Source organism: Aythya marila, assembly GCF_965140915.1.
Source record: "Aythya marila genome assembly, chromosome: 5".
NCBI classification, from domain to species: domain Eukaryota; kingdom Metazoa; phylum Chordata; class Aves; order Anseriformes; family Anatidae; genus Aythya; species Aythya marila.
In genome coordinates, this window is record NC_139046.1 from 11,708,642 (window position 1) to 11,731,665 (window position 23,024).

The window sequence follows — 23,024 nt, forward strand, 5'->3', positions numbered from 1 at the left end:
AAGAAGGGATAAGAATGTTTTTATCTTCTGAAGCCATTAATTTTTGTCTTAGCCACTGTCAAAAGGGTTCTTAGAACAACTGCTGAAATACTTTATTTCTATCAGTAACAGGCAAATCCATATTTCTGGGTAAAGTTTTTCTAATTTCTTGGTAAAACAGTTCTAAGCGCTAAGGTACCAAAATTTGCAACATTGTAAATGTCACCTGCAGCGCAGCAGTCCATCTCATATTTGATTTTTCATATGTTTTTTTCACAAGCCAGTCATTTTACTGCAGATGAAGAGCTGCCCTTCCAAGACACCCTGGCAGCTCCACACAGATCTGGCAAGTCCAGGCAGCCATGGACTCGACCTAAAAAATCCTCTGAGAATGTCCCCTATGCAGGGAAATATCAGCAAGTTGCAGAACTTCTTTTGTGACTAATGCTCCATCTAACATGATGGCTAAGGGATGGCATGCCTCACGTGCTCAGCCAAGTAGAAATTAGACATATTTCATGTTGTTTTATATTACATTGACACTCACCGACACCAACTTTCTTCCTTTTCTTAGTCTGTGGGCTTGTGCCTTTTTTTTTTTTTTTTTTTTTCACTGTAGCCTTAAAATAGGCAGAAATTACAAAACATAACAGAATAATCTCTTTCCTGTCCAATGATTGGCACGAAAAGGAACTTTTAAGTTCTGGAAGCTCTTAAGGTCTTCTTCATAAAGCAGATGAGTTTCTCAACATTCTACAGGCATTTTTGTAAAATTACCTAGGCAAGAGCAATCCTAGCCAAAACCAAGATTTATTAAAAACAGAGAAAATGGAATCCAAAGAAACAATTTCCTGAATAGCAGTGAGCTTAACACTTCAGTAAACCAGGCTTTCTATGATGGCACATGGCAGTGGGGGTTCAGATATAAAATTTCAGGTAGTTCACAAAACAAGGACAGCTAATGCATATGTCACACTTTTCACACACTTAATTCTCACCAGAGAATCACATTGTTATATACATTGCTATTAAAATACCACTATACCAAAATTTTTGGTGTTCATTACAAGTACTTTTTAAGTTAGACACACAAAGTGAAACACAACATCAGAAGCGCATATCCCTCATGATAGCCTCATATGGCAACTTCCATGTAAGTCAAATAGTTAGATTATGTTATGTTCTGTCTGGAGTGAACATACACTTTAAACTTAAGAAGTCATTATTATTAACAATGACAACAACAACAACAAAATGAATTTACTTTGCCACAGAAACCAGAGCAACTGACATAAAATTTGGAAAAAAGTGAGAAGCTTTCATCAGCATGAGAGCTTCTGTTTCTTTTCCAGTTCGACAATTTATCTTAGTAAAAAGGCGTTACCTCTCTATAAAAGTTTTTCCCCTACCTTTGTTCAGAGCACTCCATTTACCTAAGTACCTCAAAGACATCAAAAGTTCAAAATTATCTTCCATATATATATATGCTTATATATATATGCTTATATATGTATATACACTCATTATCCTTCCTTACTGCTAGTGCGATGCCTAGATAAAAGAGAAGGGAAGTGTAAAGATTAAATTATCCCTAACGTTGCTAACCAACCCAAAGATTCTATGGAATGGAAATGTCCAAATAAAGATCTTGAGTTCAGTATGGAATGGTAAGATCTTCAAGGCTATACCTTGTAGGGTCATTGTTGCTGTGCTACAACAATTCTGTGTCATCTTTTTGATTTTTCCTTAACTGAATGATGTCTGCCCACAGCAGGAAAGAGTTCAGTACCCCCTCCTGGCAGATGCACCTGAAAATGGAAATATTTTGAATAAAGATGTGGCATATTGAGTCTTCAATAGGAAGTTAGAGAACAAGTTGCTTCTGGCCCCAACAATTCTTAGACTATGAGAAAGAGGAAGGAAATCTATAGAATAATATACATTTTCATGGTAAATTATGAAAAAAATTATGCAGCTTAAAATATTGCTTTCAAGTATTCCTCAGATAATCATTGACTCCATGTGTTTAAATACACATACTTATTGAATTGTAGATATCTTGCTGTACATGCTTTCATCAAAATGACTCAACCATAACTATTTTCACTGGAGTTAAGGCACATGCTGCAGAGTTTCCAGTCCAGTCTTATTCTTTGTCATCTTTCTTATTCTTAGCTCTGAAATTAAGGCCTTATGTTTTAATAAGTGAAGAAGATACAAGATACACTACTTCCACAACCCAAGAAAGTTTTTTTTAGGTATAGTCACACTAGGCTGAGTCTTTGTTTACAGAACAGTTAAGGTTTCTACTTATTAAAAGAGATCAAATATATACTGAACTCCACTTTATCCATTGCAGAAATCAGCTTCAGAATTTTGTTATGAAGCTGTAAAACAGAGCACCAAGTGGGACTACAGATTCCAAAACTCTGTCAGAGAATCCCTTGGGCACTTCAACAGTGATTAAATCTACAGATTATTCAGGACAAAATAACTTGGCTTGCTTTTTGGCACCAGAAAAAAAAATACCACCATTTCTAAGACCTCAGTTTCAGTTTGCTCCTGATTTCCCAAACATCTCAAATTTTCACTGCTGGAATTCCTCACTGCTGAATTCCTTCCAGTTTTTTTGTTGAAGAGCCTTCTTTACAGAAATATCACAAAATTATCTGATGGCAAATATGGGTATTTTCTAAACCCACAGCTTAACTATCTAATCCCTGCATTTAAGCCTTGATCTTCATTTCAGTCATAGATGAAGCTTCCAACTCTGATTTAGGGAAGTTAGGAGATTCAATCCTTTCACTTAAAATAAGGAATAGGCAGAATAGCAGCAATATTGTACTCTAACCATCAGAAAAGCAGTTTCAGGGTCTGTAAAAGTATTCCCACAATCTACTTAGAAAAAACTAGGGGGGAAAAAACACCTGAGCATCACCTCTCTCTGTCTAGGAAGTGTAATACAGACTGGCAAAAATAAGACCAGGCAGTGTCTTAAGAAATGGAGGACATTAGAAGGCAGAAATCTATATGGGCTGCACATGTATACCTTCAATTTCACATCACAGAAGAGTAAGATTCAGGATCAGGGTGGCCATTTTAGGCTGACCTGCTAAAACATCCCACAAAGCAGACTATCCAGCAGTGCTAGTGCAAGTCATGTTTTCATACAGAACTGCCCCATACAACCAAAAATCTGTAATTCACTGTGGCACCAAGACTGCATAATATCATGCACATAACACCACTGCATTGCAATTTCAAAATAATATAAATTCATACTTCAACCAAAATATGTAGTCCTTGTTGCCTGTTCCTGCCACTCCTAAAGGCTTTCTTCTTAGCACACTCCTCCAGCTAGGGCAAGTTCAATTCTACTAACTTTTCCACTGTCATACCAAAATATGCTTCTTTTCAAATATTTGCTTTGATCATTTTACAGTGAGGCTGGTTTACTGACATGCCTTATGTGATGAGTACCCATGAAGTGGCTTCAACAGTTGCTCCTTCCATTTTTGGATATGGTAGAAAGATTACTATAATTATATACTTATAATACCATCCAAAATGCAACTCTCTGTGCTATAGGACCAGCAGTCTGCAGAGTGCTGCCTTTCTTATTGATGAGTATTGGAACAGTAACTAAAATCTGGTCCAATAGCCAGAAAACTGTAACTTATGGAGTAACACACACACAAAGGCTTGTTTTGATTTCAGTATAACTCATTTGACAAGTGTTTACCTAGACAGCATGTAGTCAAAATGCACATTGTCATTTTCTGTAACCCCAAGTATGTGATGTGTCAAAATTCCTGTGAAAATAGATAAACAAAATCTGAAATTTCCAGATGGATGGCTCTATTGCAGGCAATTTACCCATGATTCTAGTTTAAAAATGCTTTAAATCACTTGTTAAAATACAAACACCTGACTCAAAATATTATTACTTGAATCACAGTATACTTGCTGTAATCATGAAACAAAACTCTAAGTTTCTAGTGTCTAGTCAGATCAGCTAGGTACTTTGATTTTGGTGGATCTCGTTTGATATAGTACTTAGGTGTCCTATTAGATGGAAAAAGAACAAAATGTTTCCTGAGAAGCCCAACACAGGCAGATAGACCAAAATGACTCAAACTGTCCACAGCAGTCTGATGTATTCAAGCTCTGGCAAAATGGAGAAAAAAGCTGTTGAGTCCATTTTCTGTAGCTTGTCTTCTGAGCACTTTTATACTTTTCTGTAGTACATTAAACATTCAGCCTGAATGCCAAAAGCTTGGTTTTTCAGGAAAAGTTATATGTGCTCTCTAGATGTCCTCTTTGTGATTTTATGTACTTAAAAGTTAAGTATGACAGCTGTAGCTCTGTATGTGGTTTGAGAGATGTGGTTTGCAGTTATATAAAGTCTCTAGAGTGGATCTTAAAAGTGTAGATACCTAGAAGTGTAAAGTGTAATCGGTTTATGCATTTTCTTCTCTTTCATTCCTATCTAATATAGTACAAATGCAGAAATGCACATGTAATGTGAAAGTTCTTTATTGACTCTTGATGAGTCAATACACAATTACACATGCTTTGTAACTCCCCTCAGTACCTAGAATGGTTGTGGAGGCTGGAAGGAAGCTCATAGCAAAGTGACAATTCTAAGTTTAATGATATCAGAAAAGTATACAGGCAACCACTGAAATTCTGACACTGGCCATAACAATTCTTTAGCTTACATAATTTTGTATATTGATGATAAAATACTGTACAAATAGTTGCTTGCATTTTAGAGAATACCTCTTTTTTTTTTTTTTTTTTTTTTTTTTTTTTTTTTATCAAACTTAAGCCTGAATTTTCTCATGATTACATCAGTTTTACTGATTTTAGTCCTCATATATGGAGTATAAAGGAAGAATATTCAATGAAGGGATATAGAACTCTATTGTACTGGAGTTTTAATCACTGTCTCATCTCTTGTCCTGATACAGCGACAGCTACAACCCCTACAGTCAGGGAGAGATGAAATATCCCCAAGTCCATCTGCCAAAATGAATAGCTGAAATTGAGAATAAATTCCTTTCTTACCCCATACTCCCAAACAATTTCCTGAAAAAAATAAATATGCAATTTTAATGCTGAACTCATTGTTCTATCTTGCATAGCTACAGAAAATATTAGTGGTCATAAAATGATTCATTCATTTTAAATGTCCACTGACTCAGTGACAACTAACAGCAGCAGTACATTCCACAGGTCCACCATAGATAACACATAGAAATCTTTGTTTTTTTAAACTGTAACATTTTGTCACAACAAAATCCAAAAGAAAACTTTACCTGCAGGCAGAGTTGAATACAGCATTGGACTTGGCTTTGAGATAGAGGAAGCACATATTGTGTAGTATTCTATTACCTCTTAAACACAGCTTAAACTATTTATGTTAAATCAAACACCTGTTTTCATTTCTGTTTTCTAGATGTGACCCTTTTGTTTTATTATATGGTCATGTTTTAAACTGAGGTTAATAGGGAGGAAGGAAGGATTGAAAAGTCTTTTTCATTGTGAAAAGCCAGTGCTAATCATTAGTATTTGGTGCTACTACATTTGGTTCATATTTTTCCCACATTTTCCATAGCATAAGTCTTGTGAATCTTATTACAGTGCAGCCCCTCAACCCAATTTATTAAACAATGCCTTACACTGATATAAATTAGTAAAGTTTTATACAGAGTACAACAAACTAAGCACTAAGTAAATGCTAAATTTTACTTAGAATAATTGTTCTCTGTGAGTAGTTCTCTACCTGTTCATGAAAAGCTGCATCTCAGATATGTGTAATGATAATGGGTGACCCCGAACAAGAGATCATCCCTAATTTCTTAATCCTGTAATGAATTAAATTTTGCTCCTCCTCTTCTTTTGTTAAGCTGTTTCAAGACTTTACTCAGTGGATTGTAAGGAAGCCTTTTTTTTTTCTTCTTTCCTAAATTAATTCAGGTGTCTTTGCCTCCCAGAATTATCATTCCAGTTTTTACTTTGAGCTAACATAATTCACAGAACAACCATATTTTGTCTGTGCTCTTATTTTTTTTTTTTTCTCTCTCATATCAAAGAAGATTATCAGTTCCCTGTGAGGATGACTGGTCCTTCTTTCTACCTCTTCTGATCTGAATTCATCTTTGCACACAACTTAAGATAGAGAGGCTGCTGTTTATTGTCACCTTGCATCACCATTTTAATAAGACCCTATATTTGTTGGAAATATTTTGCTTTTTCTGTGGTCTAGTATCACATTACATTTTATCATCATGCTAGTGATTCATAGTAATCTTGTGATTAAGTTCTATGCCCAGCTCTTTTGCTTGATCTGTCATTTCTAGCTGACCAGAACCTCCTCCCCGCCCATCCCCCCTTCCCCCCCCCCCCCCCCCCCCCCTTTTTTTTTTTAAATAATGGGACTTATTAGTCACAGTACACTTGGTGAAAAAATATGTTGGCTAGTACATTCAGGAATAAATGGGTCCTACCATACTTGGTAGCATGTTTTTTTCCAGTTTGTGTGTGGGAAATTAATGTGTCTATATAATGATACAGCAAAATATTGATGAGGTCTTCATCCAGGTTTAAATTTGACCCAAGTTAGGGAATGACCAAATTCAGATCCTAATTCAAATTACTTCTTTCAATTTAATTTTGACCTTAAAATTCCAGTTTTATCCATGTTATTGAAAATATTTACTTGCAGAAGTTCTTTTTATTAAACTGTGGCAGTACTCTTAATTTTATTTCTAGCTGTTAGAAGGGTATGTATTTCAATACCAACATTCCAATGGTGACAGCCCTTCCACCATGTGTTGGTACATCTCTACTATCTGATTTCAGGTCCTTCTCTATTGGTTCCACTTCCTGTGGTTTGTAACCTTGCCACCTTTCACACATTCCTGGTAACTAAGTTGCCTTTCATTTATTTTATTATTATTTTTTTTTACTGTGTGATAAATCAGGTTTGGAGAGTTGGACAAAACTCTTCTGAACTTTTTCCTTTAAATCTCTTCCGAATTCAAGTTTGAATCTTACAAATTGGTCTCAGGTAGAGACCATATTAAGTGGCCATTTTCTCTGAATGCTTGCTTGTAAATTTATTTATTTTTGTTTTCTTAAGTTTATTTATCAGATCTGAATCAATTTAGTAATATAGAAAAATAGCAATTTATTTTTATTATTTTAATATTTTTAATATTTTTATAGTTTGGGGTGGGCAAGAGATCAATTTATTTGTAGAAATACTACTACCACTTACCATAAAAGTATATATATAGAAGTAAACAACTGATTTCCTCCAGTTCAAGAAACATAGGCTGTGTAGAAATTGTTCAGAGTTAAGAATCTTGATTTGGCAGCAGAAATATTCAGTGTAAATCAAGCCACATGCAAGCCACAAAGCCATTTTGACTTCCACTTCTCAGAAAGCTGTTTGTGGATATAGAGTTTATGCTGACAAATCTCCTTCCCATCACCTCAATCCAAAGAAATGTCCCTAAGGAAATGCTTTCAGAGAGAGATACAATCGTCAGCTAGCAATCCTTTCATGTTCGATACCTGTCTTTTTGCCAGGAAAGGCCATTTTTGATTCATGTGTGAGCAATATATATTTGTTGTGTTTCTGATTTCTTCAGACACTTCTACTCCCTCCAGCTGATTGAACAGCTGACTTATTCTGAACAGAGCTAGACAATTCTTCTTGGTGGAGCAGATGTCACTGAACAGCATGTTTGCATTTATTTATGTCTGTATTCTGACTTACATTCCATTTCACTTAAGGGGCTTGGGAAAGTATACGGGTTCCATCAAAGGATAAACTGATCTGAAATAAAAGATTAAAGTCACATTTAGTTTCAGCCCCTAAACCTATAGAAGTCTTCAGAGACTTCTACCATCCCATCTATCTGGCATATTTGGATATCAACCCCCAAATTAAGTTATTGAAATAGGGGTTGCTGGCTTCAGTAGATGTTACTTCTCTCCCAGTGATAGCAGTGGGGTTCATCAACTCCTAGGATAATTAAGCTATAGAAGATTCTGGGGCTTCTATTTTGTATGTTTTTCTTTAATGATTGGTTTGTTCATACAAAAACTTGCACCAACGTATGCAAGCATAACTAATAGCACTGAACACAGAGACTAGATTTCTTTATGTTCAAAGTTCCAGTGCAGAGCCAAGCTGAGAGCCAATATCACTAATGACATTTAGGTTTATACACATACACAGGTTTTTACTTGTATATTTTGAACTTTGTATCCCCAGAACACTGAAGAACCTGAAATTCCTCTTGTACTTCTCTCTGTGAAAAAAAAAAAAGAAAAAAAAAAAAGTGGGGACCGGACATTTTCCATTTTTTTTTTCCCACTTGCCCTTGGACATTTGCATATGGCATTTTGGCAAATACAGGTGTATAATTCATGCTGATCCTTTTGTCTGCTTGAAAAAGGTTTCTGCCTTTGGAAAATGTAGCTCTATATATTCTTGAGCACTTTTGACAACACTGCATAATTTTTGTTGTTGTTTCCATAGCCCACTTTGTTGGCCAAAGTGACTCTGTGTTGACACTACGTTGGCCAAAAGAACTCCTGCAGTTTCAATTGGCAGGGTTATTTTCCAGTTCCTTCCCTAGATTACTGGGACATTTAGCTAACTTTATACAGCTTCCTTGTTCCATCCAAAAGATGGGAATGTTTTGTTGAGAGCAAAGTGTGTCGTCTTTACATACTGTTTATTTTACGTTTAAGGAGTTCTTGAGTCAGGATGTCCTATGTCACTTTATGGTTTTAATAAGGAAGCTGTCATTTTTATTTATTTATTTTTAACTGAAAATTATTAACTGAGAAGATACAGATATTTCAATCCAAAGGTCTTTATACATATTTTGCCATAACTTACTTTACCTCATCAATTGTTCAGAATCTGCAAATGTAACACACTTTACTTGCACAAAATGTGATGGAATGAAAAGCTTGTTAGTCATCAGCACTAGTCAATAAAAGAAAACAACTAAAAAAACTTGAATATAATTTGTGTATTTTACTCTTATGTTTTTCTGTGCATACCTTAACATCTGTTATATGTTCTTCCTCTTTTACCTCCTCTTATTTCTTTTCTGTGGTGCTTTTCCTGATGTATCTTGGGAACTTGAAAACAAATAGGTGATCAGGTAAAAAAGCTTTCTTATCTTGTAGTGTTTTCTGTGAAAGAGGGAGACTGGCCCCTTTCTGGTAAGTTCTTTTCATTTATTTTTTAATCCTTTTTTTTTTTTTTTTTTTTCCTAGTCATTTTTCTTAAAAATGGATTCCCTCCAACTGAAACACTGAAGGCAAACTTCCATGACCAGAGAAATCGCTTATCAAAGAGACAAGACCAATTACTTGTTAAAACAAAAACAGGTAAATCCTACCGGGGCAGATCCATTTCCATAATGAGGAATTTTGCCAGGTTATAATTGTTGTGTGTGTGTGTGTGTGTTTATTTTTCTAATGATACTCTACATCAGAATATCACAGGATCAAAGAATGGCTGAGGTTGTAAGGGATCTCTGAAGATCGCTTTGTCCAACCCTCTTACTGAGGAGGATCACCTAGAGCATGTTGTGCAGGATGGCATCTGGGCGAGTTTTGAATATCTCCAGAGGAGACTTCACAAACTGTCTGGGGAACCTGTCCCAGTGCTCTGTCACCTTCACAGTAAAGAAATGCCCTCTCATACGCAGCAGGAACCTCCTGTGCTTCAGTTTATGCCTGTTACCTCTTGTTCTCTTCCTGGGGACAACTGAAAAGAGACTGGCTCCATCCTCTTAACACTCTCCTCTCAGATATTTATACATATTGATGTGGTCTCCCCTCAATCTTCTCTTTTTCTTGGCTAAACAGGCCCAGTTCTCTCATCCTGTCCTTCTACAACAGGTGCTTCAGTCCTCTAATCATCTTTGTAGCCCTCCTCTGGGTTCTCTCCAGTAGTTCTATGTTCCCCTTGCACCAGGAAGCCCAGAACTGGACACAATACTCCAGGTGTGGCCTTACCAGGGCTGAGCAAAGGGTGAGGATCACCTCCCTTGACCTGCTGGCAACACTCTTCCGAATGCACCCCATTTAATTAATTGCTCAACTTTGCTGTCCTTGCCTTTTCTAGAATATCTCCTAAAATCTTTCCTTCCTTCACATTCTGGTGTCTTAATATTGTAAAAATTGCCTCGTAATGACATAAATCTCACACATAAACTGTTCCAGTTAATGCTCAAAGAATTAAATGCAGCTAAACAAGATGAAGGTGATTATCTAACTGTCTGCAGAATAATAAACAAACTGCAGTACTTTGATATAAGAAGATTATTTTACCTTAAAAAAGGTGAGTATGAAGGTTGACTAAATTCTAAGATTAAGGAAGACCACTCATTCTCGTTCATAAACATATACTTAATCCATGCAATACCAAGCAGTATAATAATATCAATATTATTGAGAGTAGGTTCTTTTTAAGGTCAAAACGATGTATCTTTCTTCTCTTCTACTTTTTAATGATTTTCTGGAATTTCAAAAGAACCTATAAGATTTAGCAATAATTTCCCTTTCAAAGGTATTTGGATTTGGGAGTTTACTTCCTCTAAATTCTTTCAAAAATACAACCTGTTATTAATAAATTATAATCCAATGCTTGTAATGTTACATCAGGGTTCAAGTTTTTTAAGTCCAGAAGACCATATGGGTACTGTGGTACTGTGTACTCAATCACTTCTAGTGATTTCTAGTTTTTTTTGTTTGTTTTGTTTTGTTTTGTTTTGTTTTTTTAGGCATGAAGGTTCACTGATGCTGGCCATTCATTCTAGAAACTCAAAAAGAGGGAGCACTCATTAATGATTGAACTACTTTATTAAATGACTATAGCGATAATCCGATTTACATGTAAGTGTAAAAATACTTATAAAGAGAGATTTCATTGATTTCATTATATCTAGTTCTTCAGATCTAAAGGATTAGGAAGAACAAACTACACTGCAAATAAATAAGAAACATATCACCTCATTATAAAATATTTTCCATAAGTAATTAAGAAATCATGATAGTTTGGAGACATTCAAATGCCTTAATAATTAAGTCTGTGCTAATATGAAACCCATATGAAGCCCTGTTTTAAGCCCCTTGCATCACTTTTCTAAAGGAAACTGCTTTCACCAGGAAGTGGCTAGATTTATTGTGGAGACAAAGCAAAAAAATATTTCAGGAATATCTGTTAAATGCTTTAGCAGTTAAAACATGCTCAACAGAGTTTAAAGAGTAATCCCTCAGGTGTGTGCTTTATGCTTTAGTTCCTTGAAGCAATACGCAATCAATTAAAACAAACAAAGAAACACAATACCTTTCATTAGGTTTCTCAGGTTAGCTTTCATGGACAACAGTTGTGAATTCAGTGTCGCATTCTACATGATATTTCTGTGATGCAGGTAATTATTTTGTTGAGACAGGTCCTGCAAATATTTCCTCACTATGATTGTTACCAAATTCTAGATGCCTGCTGCCTTCTAGAATAAGCATATGGCAAGAAAGCTGGTGGAAATTTTGTTTTATATTCAGTGTAACAGGGTAACAATGGTAACAGTTGCCACTGTTCAAAGGGAAATGACTGATTCAAAACAAAACCTTAACCTGGCAACCTGTCAGAGTGAGACAAGCAGTGATGCCAGTCAAAACAGCAAAGGCTGTACTGTTCCTCCTCCCTCAGTCTTTCTCCTACTATGAAAGGCTGTATTATGTTTACAGTGTTTATTTTAACTCCGAGCATTTTGCTGATGCATTGCTTCAGTGCTTTTTTCATAGTCATTTCCTGCTTTTAGGTAAAATGCTTTAAAAAATTATCTATTTTGTCTGTTGCTGCTGTGCCTGCATTGCACTTTGATACCCAAAGTTTCACTGTCTGTTTCTTAAAGCTTCCTTTTTGGCTGGAACTGGAGAAGCTGCTCTGAGAGAGGGGTGGGATGTAATTGCATCATGTTGGGAACAGGTTAAAGAAAGAGCTGTGACAGCTGCAGGGTAAACTCTGGCTAGGCATCTGACATCTGGCAGCATCTGGTGAGGCATCTGACAAACCTTCTCATCCTCTAATGTTCTAGGTCAAATGGGGACAGAGAGAGGTTTTGTGTAGGGTGGGACTGCAAGCTGAGCAGCTGAGTTTTTTAGTAAGGTATTTCAAGTCCAGCAGTTTGGCCACACAGATCTGGTAATACTTCAGGACAACTAGTGAGCTACCACCTTGGGGTACCTCAGGTCTGAGACCAAGGAACAAATGGCCAAAACCATACTCTTAAACTGTCTAAGAGCAGAATAACAACATTAAAATCAATCTTATCAACAGATCTTCTGTAGAATGTGAGCCATCCCATGATGACATTATTTAGACTGGACTAGACTGGATAATACCTTTAGTCCTTCTGACTAGATCCTGGACTAGAGGAGACATCTGCTGTCACCTAAAGAGCATCCTGCACTGCAGTCTACTCATTATAGCACACTCAAGCAGTGACTATAGCCCAGAATAAGATATTAAAGAGGTGAGTATTGGACAGGTTGTCAAGCATTATCTCTTAAAAGCATTATCTCTTAAAAGATAAGGCTTTCCACATTTGTAAGAGCACCAATCAAACTGATTAACCAAAGAGAAACATAGATAAAACATTTGTTCATTGAAGCCAATAATTCCCAAATAACCTTCTCAAGTCAGGAAGAATCATAGCCAAACTGTGTATAAATCCAAAGGCCTGCCCTTTCCCTCCCCGCCTCCCCCCACCACCTCCCACACCTTGGTGAGTGACTTTGGCTGAGCATGAAGCAGAGAAACATTGACATTTCCTCTGTCAAAATATTATTCTGCCCCCACACATGTAGACAATCTTTTCAAAATGTATTTGATTTTTATCTGCAAAACAACAAGAAAATTTCCTCACAAGAGGAAACTTTAAAATCAACTACTAAGAAAAACAGTTCATTTTAACCAGACTATTTACAAATCCAAATGGATCTGCCTGGCCAGAATACCAAGATGGAGGCAAATAAATATTTCTAATGCAGCTGTAGGGTTACAGATTTACTGTGCTTATGCCTCATTTGGTGAATGTTGGTGTGTCTTTTGCAGCTACTGGTATCTTCCTGTCCAATGCATTTGCATGTCAGACCATAAACCTGAATAGTCTGTAAAAGGGAAAGATAAGAGGGTGACTGCCAGATGTCATCATAGTTGCAGCTGAGAGGAAAAGATATTTGGAAAACTAACAGGGTACTTCCCTGATGTAGAAGCACTCTCTTTCATGATACTTTGTTAAGATGAAGGAAAACTAACAGGGTACTTCCCTGATGTAGAAGCACTCTCTTTCATGATACTTTGTTAAGATGAAGGAGATCAGCCACTGGTACAAGGCTATCACCCAAGGTTGTCCAGAGACATCTCTTTTTAAAGGCATTTCCCACTTTTCATTTTATAGACAAAGGACAAGGTCTGGCACCAACCGAGAAAACATTTAAGCCTTTCAAGCTGTACTGATTTTATCCAGTAAAGGTACTGGCCACAAGTACTTGAAGGTTGTAAATTCAGAGTGTGAGTGAAAGAAGCTATTTGATGGAGAGCCAGTGTCTCTGTCTTCCTATCCCCATTTTAGTTACCTCATTTTCAGCTGCAAAAGTTTTGCTTCATGACACAGCAATGGAGTGGTTACTTCTCCTACCAGCCTTCCTGAACCTATCTTAAGGGTACTTGTTGGAGCTGCCTTTCTCCCTCTGTAGGCTTTATTGTAACAGCTAAGAAGGTTTTTTCTAACAACTAATCTAAGTCTTCTGTCACACATGAAGCTGATTACTTCTTGCCATCCTTTGATGGAAACAGGATAAGTGATGACTTCAAAATTTGTAAAGTAAACATTGGTTGATGTTTATCATCCTGTCTTCAATCTTCTGTTTTTCCTGATAGACCATATTTTATAAATTTTCCCATTGTTCTTTGTTCTCCTCAGGACTCTTTCCAGTTTACCACATCTTTTTAAAGCTGAGAGACAAAAATAGATGTAGCTAAGGTTTTACCAGTCATTAGTAGAGTGGAATAATTTCTTTCCATGCTTTATGTAGAGCTTTCTTTTTAATAAACACAGAATTATATTCTTCTGTTTTGAAACCTTCATCAGCAGTTGACTCATATTCAGTCCAGAATCCAACATACCCAGTCCTTTTTTTTTTTCCAGCCTTCCCTGTTTGATATTGTATATCTGAGTTTCTCTTCTAATACAGAACTTTGTAGTTTATAAAATTTAATTTAAATGATTTTGTCTGTCTCCTTCCCCAGTTTATCACTTTTACTCTAAATCTTATTTTACAAATTGCTTGCAGTCTTCTGTGCTCTGCCCAGGTTTTAAGAGTGTTTCCCTTTCCACTGAGATATTAATGACTTTTACTCTTCTGAGATCTTTTCAAGCATATTCTTCCAGTTTGAAAATGAGCCATTGGGACTCACTTTTTTCATGCAGTTCTACACTGATCTTATAACAATAATATCTAGATTATATTCCACCAGTTATCTTAGTGAATGAATTGCTTTTGATAGAATATTTGTAATTTTTGTAAGTTTATCCTTATTCATTTATTTATTTTTCCATTAAGTACAAGTATTCTAAAATAATTCTTTTCATTTTACTCATCCAGTTTCCAAGCATCTTCAGCTTCCTGGATAAAATTCTTCAATTGTTGGTTAATCCAGTTCAACACATTTCCTTATGTGGTGAATAAGCCATTTCAAACTCCTGGTTGGTATTTGTTCTTTACTCGTTGACAAGCTGAAGGAACACTTTGTACAAAACGAAGTGTGTTGCTTCTAATTGTACATGCCTGTCTGTCACAGTATCTTGCTTATTCAATTAGGGGTATATAATTTTGGCTGGTTTACATATTTTTTAATTGCATTTCCTTCATCTGATGTTTTTCATTGTTTACTTTATTTTCAAGCCTAGCACTTGAACTACTTATTTTTAAAATGGCCACTGAAGAATAAAACATTTCAACTTACATGTTTAAGGGAATAGCCTTTTTATTTATTTTCCTGATATTTACAGCTTCAATTATTTCAATATGTATGTATATATATATGGATGGATTTATTTTTCTATCTACTTAATTAATTTAGTCACAGCAGATTAGATGGAGCTGATATTGTATTTCTTCCTTAGCAACAGCAAACTTTCAGATTTTAGAAAGTTACACAAAAAAAGCACGGTATTAAGATATGCTTAAGACAGAAGGATCTACCTATTACTGATTTCTGCAAGTCTTACTTTTCTTAGTTCCATTTAAGCTATGGGATAAACAGCTGTTGACTTCAGTAGTGCTAGAATATTTTACATTTTTGTACCTATGTCAACTAATTTTTTTTTTTTTTTTTGACTTGAACAACGCATTACTATGCAGAATTTTGAATAACTGGATAGGGCCATTAATATAAATAAAATCATGCACAGATGGTCTAATACAGAGTATTTTTTTCAGCTCCTAATTTTAGTGAAGGTTATCTGATATATAGAAAAATACTTCCATGGTGGCTGAATTAATAACTCACTGCAAACACACTTGGACAAGAGAGAGTACTGTCTACTGGGTATTTTTGTCCTATATCATGTCTTTCTCAAGTAAGAAGATATAATCAGAAAAACCTTCATACTGTAGTGAAACCAATACCACTGACTAATATGTTTTCTACTTTTAGTTAAACTACGGCTTTCAAGAAATGTATTTATGATATAATATGTGAGTTGAAATTGAAATCTACCTGCTTAACAGACATTAAAAATCATGAATCAAATTAGTCTCAATACAAATATGAGGGCGTTTCTCTTAATAATATATTATTGTTTTATTTTTCTTGCTTTCTAATTTTTAATTTTTTAAAACATTTTCTTCATATTACTAAGACTTTCACAGCTGCAAATACTATTTAATTATTATTTTATTTGAAATGAATTTTATGTACTTTAATAATCACAGGATTCTAAGAGATAGAGGTTGAAGGAAAACATGATTTGTTGTGTGAATCATTCCATAGCCATAACAGTTTCTTTAATTATTATCTTATTGTCAAGTATTCTTGTAGGGAATTTTTACATTTTCTGAAATTAATACATGTTTTGTCTTTGTGCTTTACTTTTGTGCTTGCAAATCAGTCTTCATTTGATTTTGAATAGTTTTTGTATTCCCTGAATTTAAAAATCTAGGCAAAATAATATGAACCACAGTTGTGAGTTGTCAGGCACTAAATAAGAGCCCTCTCCTGTTTAAAATATCATTTTAATGATGTCTTATGGTTTAAAAATTATTATTTTTTTTCATATTCAATATTTATTGAATTGAGCTGTTTTCCAACAAAACAGTGTTATATCAGCTCTGTTACAGGTAATGAATCAGATTCACTAGATATACCTGAGTAAGACAAAGGAGTTGAAAGAGCCAGTATTTCAAGATTCTTTTTGTCCTAGTTTTTAAAGTACATCTGTCTCAGAGTGTAATCAAAATTAGAGACTCCTACATTCTTGCAACGTCTCATATCAGTTTTCAAAAATGTTGTGCCTACAGTATTTATACTCTGCAATAAATATCTCCTTCTTCAATAATTTATAATACCCTTTTCTGTCCAGAACAGGCTATTATTTCAATAATTGTATATCACTTGTTTTTTTTATGATGCCCTAATTGTTTATAATTTAAGTTGTATTGTTAGGTAAAGTGTTTTGCTTGTTTGTTTGTTTGTTTGTTTGTTTTCAGAATACATTTATTTTCTTTGATATCTGACATTATCCTAATGATAACCTCAAGGTCCTGTGTTTGACTAAGTGATTGTGCTGAAACTGGAGGCTAAGATCAGAAGAGGCTTCCTAAGCCATAATTCTAGTAATTGAGTCTGTGTATGTAATAGGTATTGGCAAAACAGAATGAGTAATTTTGAAATGAATAATTTATCTGATAAATGTAGATTCTCACTTCAATATATTATATAAACAAAGCAGTTTGAATTATTCATTATTCTGATTTAACCAATTTTTGTAATCAGAAAATTACTCTAAATTTGATTGATAACGATAATTTCCCTGGGAACACTGACTCAGTAAGATCTGAAAGTGAAGTGGTGATGTTTAACTAATTAGTAAATTTCTGGTAGACAGTAAACAGTTTCTGCTACCAAATTGGATAAATTTTTGAGCACCTGGTACTGTTGTTCATCATGTAGTTTTAAAATATGGTTCCTATGAATATTTGTGCATTGATTCAAAAGCTCACGTATTTGTACCATATGATTAATGGAAAGCACATATAAATAATATCTGACCAGTCAAAGTAAATTTGTTTAAAAGTACCTGTGAAGAGAAAATCAAGTTTACATTATTTGACTGAGTTTATAAATTGTGTGATTTATGGCTTAATCCTATTCCGATTCATGTTTACTCACCTCAGTGGATGAAGGCTTTGTACCATGTACAGAGCTGTTTGGGCATATGGAAGATACTGACACAGCTTTCTGTTCTCCAAGCAGATGCAATACTGGTTGAACCCTGGCCTTGGCTCTTCTCCAGCAGCTTTGAGTTGCATCAGTAGAAAACTGGCTGTCTGAGAGTTATCCCAGGTGAGGTATCCCTGTAGCATGTTCATGCTTTTCCTTCCGTGGTATGTAGCTTAAGATGGTAAATCAAAAATCTTGCTGTCCTCAGAAATGAGCAGCAATTTATTGTGACTGCTAGGAATTTTCTCCCATGATTATAGATAGGAATGACACCTGTGGTTCTGTCTTTTGCCTGTACCAGAAGAAGGCGTGAAAGTTTCAGATCATGATAACATTTGCATGACCTTCAAGGAAGAAAAAAGGGGGGGTGAATTTCAAGCCCCCAGAATTTGTTTGCAGTAATTAGATTGCTGAGAGGGATTTTTACTCCTCTGGTGTTAGCTTTCCTAAGTGAACACTGTATATAGCAGATAAAAACAAAAGTTCTAAAAATTGGAATTGCTATCTGGAAAAGTTATAAGTGCAATACAGTCTTTAGCTTTTCAGACATAGGTCAAATAAGAAGCTCTTCAGAACTTAGTGAATAGAAAAGAATAAGTGCAAGATTGCTAAAACATTATGCTGGAAATCATATTCATGAGGAAAAATAGAATAGATTTCCATCCAACCACATAATTTCATACTTCACCTTCTCTTAGTATTAATGGGAACATTAGGACTGCTTCCAAGAAAAAGGTAAACTTTGGGGTCATTGAAAGTTTATTTAGGGTGAGACAGACATACTAAAGCCCAGTGAAAATTTTAACATTAATAAGGGAAGAAAGTCAAACTCAGTTTTTGGTGACTATTTTAAGAATTTCACCTGAGGTCTTCAGACCTCACTGCCCCTCTCAGTATTGTTAGTATCTGATGAAAATGTGTTTTCAATCTCTGGCATTCCAAGACTGAAAGTAAATAATTCTGTCCTTGAACCATAGTGCAGATTAATTACTAGCTGGAAATTGTTCCTCTTGAACAGAGAAAATGAAAGTTTTTAACAAAGAGAATATTAATTAATCTTGTGAGATGTTTTTTTTGGAAGACTTCTGAGGGGAAAAGCACTAACAAGCTTTAGATATAAGGCCAAATTTTCTGTATACTTGTATATCACATGTGTCCCAAACAAGATGTTATAATAGCTGTGTGTCCTTGTAATGTCGAGTGAGATCTTTGGCTACAATGAAGACAGAATATTTGCTTGGAGAATTTAAAGCACTAAATAAGTATTTTTGGACTGACCCAAACAGCTTTGTTTTAACAAGACACTTAAAATCAGATACTAGCAGTTTGAAGAAAATCATTTAAAGAAAGACAATGGAAATATGCAATAAAGTACACAGACATACATAACTTTAAGGTTGTATAATTAAAATATACGTTCTTTATCAGGAAGTTTAATCCATATAGGAGGCAGATGGGCAAAAATAGATGTGTATATGGGTACCTTTATTACAATTTCTTAGATTTTGTACTCAGTGTAATTTAATTGTGTTACTTCAGCATTAGGTGTGATGGGAATGATTGCAGCACTGGCTTACTTGGAGCACAAGGTGTGCTGCTCCAGCTTACCAGCTTGGATGGTATACTCTGGGTCATCTATTTGACATGGTCTGCTTCTTGGGCAGAGTCAACTCTTGCCACTGCCTGTAGCCACACATCACTTCTGTAGCCAAGCAGCCCCAGGCTGGTTTGTCATGCCTCTGCTCAGAGGCTAAAATGTGGGTGATTCTGTCCAAGGGACTAAGGAAACGTCTTTTCTGTTCCTCACTTTGTTTCATGACTTCCATGTATAGCACAAGCTTGCTTGTGAGAGCTTGTCTGCACAATAATTTTGAGATAGTCTTCAAAACTTTAGCTTGCTTTATCCTTTAAATTCAAATGTGGTCTATGTATTATATGTGCTCTCTTTTGATCCATAGAGTATGTGTTTCTGTCATAGGTTGTACGTGGCAAGCTTGGTTCTTTAGTTACAGAGCAATGTCTTATGGGACCTTGGAGCAGTTTCTCTTATCAGCAAAAATTGTGAATATCCCACAAATACAGATGAACTGTGGAGAAGTAGGCTAAAGATCTTATTTTTTCATGTGTTCACTTAACAGTAGAATAAAATTAGATAATGTTTCTCTGTAATTGTGAAAACCACTTTTGACATAAAGGAAAGAAACTCCTTCTGACAAAGAAACTCCGGAACTTGAAAAGTCTTCCTTTCTTGAATAACTCTAAGCTTGGTACTTTGGATCAGACAAATACTAGAATATTGTAGGTTGGGGAAATGAAGATTAGAAATAAGTTCTCCAGGGCTGCTACATCAAGTAAGACTTGATGAATGATTTCTGTCCTGTTTTATGGCCACTAGGACAGGGACTATGCTTGGCACTCCTTAAACATCTGCATTTTCCATAGGTATATTTTGTGTGTGGCTGCACACCCCATGCAATAGGTACTTGGTCATTATGACCAGACTTAACAGCAGAATTCAGGGTCACAGGTGAATCAAGAACAGTGTGAGGGTGTAAATGTTTGTGGAGACTTCCATCAAATAGTCATAATAACCAAACCCACATTCTTAACATTAACTGCCAGGTAACACTTGAGTTAAAGGAAGCATATGCTTGAAATGAATTTCTTGCTGCCATCTTGTGTCTAAAGGCAAAATGACAAGGAATTTTCTAGAGTTCCAAGTACTGATTTTACATTCAACATCAGGATATTCCTCATATTCCTCTTAATGTCTCAAGTGTAGACAAAGACTAGTCCTAATAGAAAAGTTTTTAAGGTTTACCCTTAAGAAGCATGGGGAAGTGTAATTAAGCTTGTGCAAGAGAATTTTGTGAATTTCCCCATGCCTATTCCCAGCAGAATCATTTAATGAGGTACAAGAAGAAATGCAGGGTGGTCTAACTGAGATAGAGATGACATAATCTATCACATGAATTTTTAGGTTAATTTCCCTCATTGTACTTTTCTTCATTCTACCTGTTTTTGCTCATGAGCCTTTGCTTTCCTGTGCTCCTGTTTTTATATCTAGAAAGTACAAAACAATCTTTAACTCTTGCTCTTCTCAGCTGAACTATAACCTTTGGCTGATGGAAGAGGCTGTTACTCCGGGCTTCTTTGCAAGAAAGTGTTGTAACTTCCACTTGCCTTCTGAAGGCCAGCTGTCTTAAGACAAACAGGAGTTGAATGCAACTGTAACACTTCTTGTGGCAGGAGGTGTTTGCAGTAGGCTAGCTCTGACTTTTTGCTAAATTCTTACCGATGATTGTGATTATGAGGAACCCACCCCATACATCCTTGCACTTACACAGATGTTTATTGGAAACATCTGAAGAAACTCTGACACCCATATTTACAATATAATGAATGAAGACAGTGGTAATAGGAAAATATTGAAGAAAGACAATGCAAAATCACTCAAAAAGTGAGTAGATATTAAGAGATTTGCAAAGCAGGGAGAAAGGATGATTTTGCACTGAGAACAAGCATCCACTGTGTTCTCTGTTCCATGCTAACCTCCACAGCTAGGTCATCTAGTTCTTTAACAAATGTTTGACTTTCTTTCCAAGCTGTACCAGACCCATCATGCGTTTTCTTGCCAATGAAGTACAGCCATGTCTTTTTGGGTCATTTTTTGAAGAGCCTCGCTTACTATGCTGATTGAAAACCCAAATCTTTTTAGTTCTTATCTACTGAAGCCAGTGCTCTGTGAGAAATTGGTACACATCTTCCTCTTCCCTGTCAAACAAGTAAATATCTTGGGGGGTGGGTTCTTGGCTTGAAAAAAATGTACTGTAATGTCAGTCAATGGAACTTAAAATGTTTAGCTTAATTCAGTGATGACTTAGGTCTGTTGGCTTTAATGAAATTATGTCTGCATAGATGAGGGTTTGAATTATATAAGTGCAAAAATCATCTCTTCATTCTGTAGGCTTTGGAAATGTTGTTGGCTTAAACCACTGGAACAAACTACCCAGGAGAGAAGTGAATTCTCTCTCTCTTGACATTTCTAAATAAGACTAAATGCCTTTATGGTAGACATATTTTATTCAAACAGAAATGATATGGCTCAGTGCAAAACTACCTGGATGAAACTCCAGCCAGTATTATACAGTCAGATGTCTTTTTAGACTTCAAAATCTAGGGGTCTTCGATGTTTTCTGCCTTCTTTAATGCAGTTTCCTGTTGGTTATATTCATTGCTTCTTAACTAAGACTGTAAACTTTTGGGGAGCCAAAACCTTTCTGTAAATTTGCCTGCAAAAGGACTGTAGAGAATCTAGTAAGTGGTTGAGGGGTACCTTCCTGCAGACAGTAATGCTGAATAGCTGTTGACATATTAAGGCACTAAAATCAGAAAATCATTCTCGAAAGAATGTTGAAAACTTTGTAATATGCTTAAGACATATTTACTTGTCTTAAGTCATAAGTCATGGACCATCATTTGGGTTTGGTGCTGACATAGCTTGAGGTGACTTCGAGGTGACTTTCAAGTTCTACTTCTTAAAAGGTATTATTTTAACCTTTTTTTTTTTTTTTTTTTTAATTTTTTTTTTTTTTTCCAGTTTGAGCCACACATTTCAGTATCAGATAATATTTGCTTCTGTATTTAGAACTTATCCTCGCAACACTAAACTCTGGACATTCACATATTTTTTTGAGATGAAAGCCTAGCTGCTGGCACAGAAGAAAACAGTCTCTTCAAAGAAATGTCTGGACTTAACATCCATCCTTAAACCGGATCAGTTTAGCGTTGGCAAGAGCCCATTTGCAATCAATCTGCTAACAGAAGAGTGATAGAGAGGCTACTTTCCTTGAGTTAAATAACTGAAAGCAAGCCTTGAGGTCACTCTTTGGTGCATAGTTATCACATCTGTAAATAGAATTGACCAAATTTCTACAAGGAGTTTTTCTATAATATACGGTTAGCTGTGCAGATCTAAATACAGTCTGAAGGGAAGGGAAGGAAAGGAAAGGAGGGACTTTAAATTTCAGCTGACCTTTCAGAAAGAGGTTATATCACATTGAATAGTGATAATTTAAATGCTCCAGAAATGCACTAGCTATGAATGTGCTTTCTGTTGAAAGATTGAAATTGAGTACAAATAGAGACAGCTAGATGCCACAGAGTATGTATTTTCACCAACATAATTTCAGAACGGTGAGGTAAAAGCTTTGCTGATGTAATGCTTAGAAGTGCTCTCTTTCATGAGAGAAAGCAAAGCCCTAAATGTTTGTGCTGAACTATGGCAGCTGTTATTACTAGATGTTAATGTATCTCAGAAAAAACCAGTGACCTAGAAGGAACTGGAATATGCTAAACAACAGTTTTAAAACCAGTACTTAATAAAAGCTGTTTCCATAGGAACTCAGATCCATGAGAACTGACAAGGTTTTTTAGGGACATTGTGACTGGCATATAATGACAATAATAATAGTTCTTCTATTACATACATAGC

At 35.5% G+C, this 23,024-nt stretch overlaps 2 long non-coding RNA genes across 3 annotated transcripts in view; both read left to right on the top strand.

The window, feature by feature from the left end:
* Nucleotides 1–10,914, top strand: part of LOC309879009 — a 31,382-nt gene extending 20,468 nt beyond the window's left edge. The window contains exons 3-4 of one of the 2 annotated variants that reach the window (XR_014317640.1): nt 9,289–9,402; nt 10,803–10,914. This is a non-coding gene — a long non-coding RNA (uncharacterized lncRNA). Of the gene's footprint in view, nt 1–9,288; nt 9,403–9,509; nt 9,610–10,802 lie in introns of those variants that run through there. The other variant, XR_014317641.1, reaches the window with a different exon arrangement.
* Nucleotides 10,915–14,696: 3,782 nt separating this feature from the next.
* The window catches only part of LOC309879010, a 28,914-nt gene continuing 20,586 nt past the window's right edge, over nt 14,697–23,024 (top strand). Inside the window, exons 1-2 of the long non-coding RNA XR_014317642.1 lie at nt 14,697–14,792; nt 17,564–17,653. This is a non-coding gene — a long non-coding RNA (uncharacterized lncRNA). The remainder of the gene's footprint in view (nt 14,793–17,563; nt 17,654–23,024) is intronic.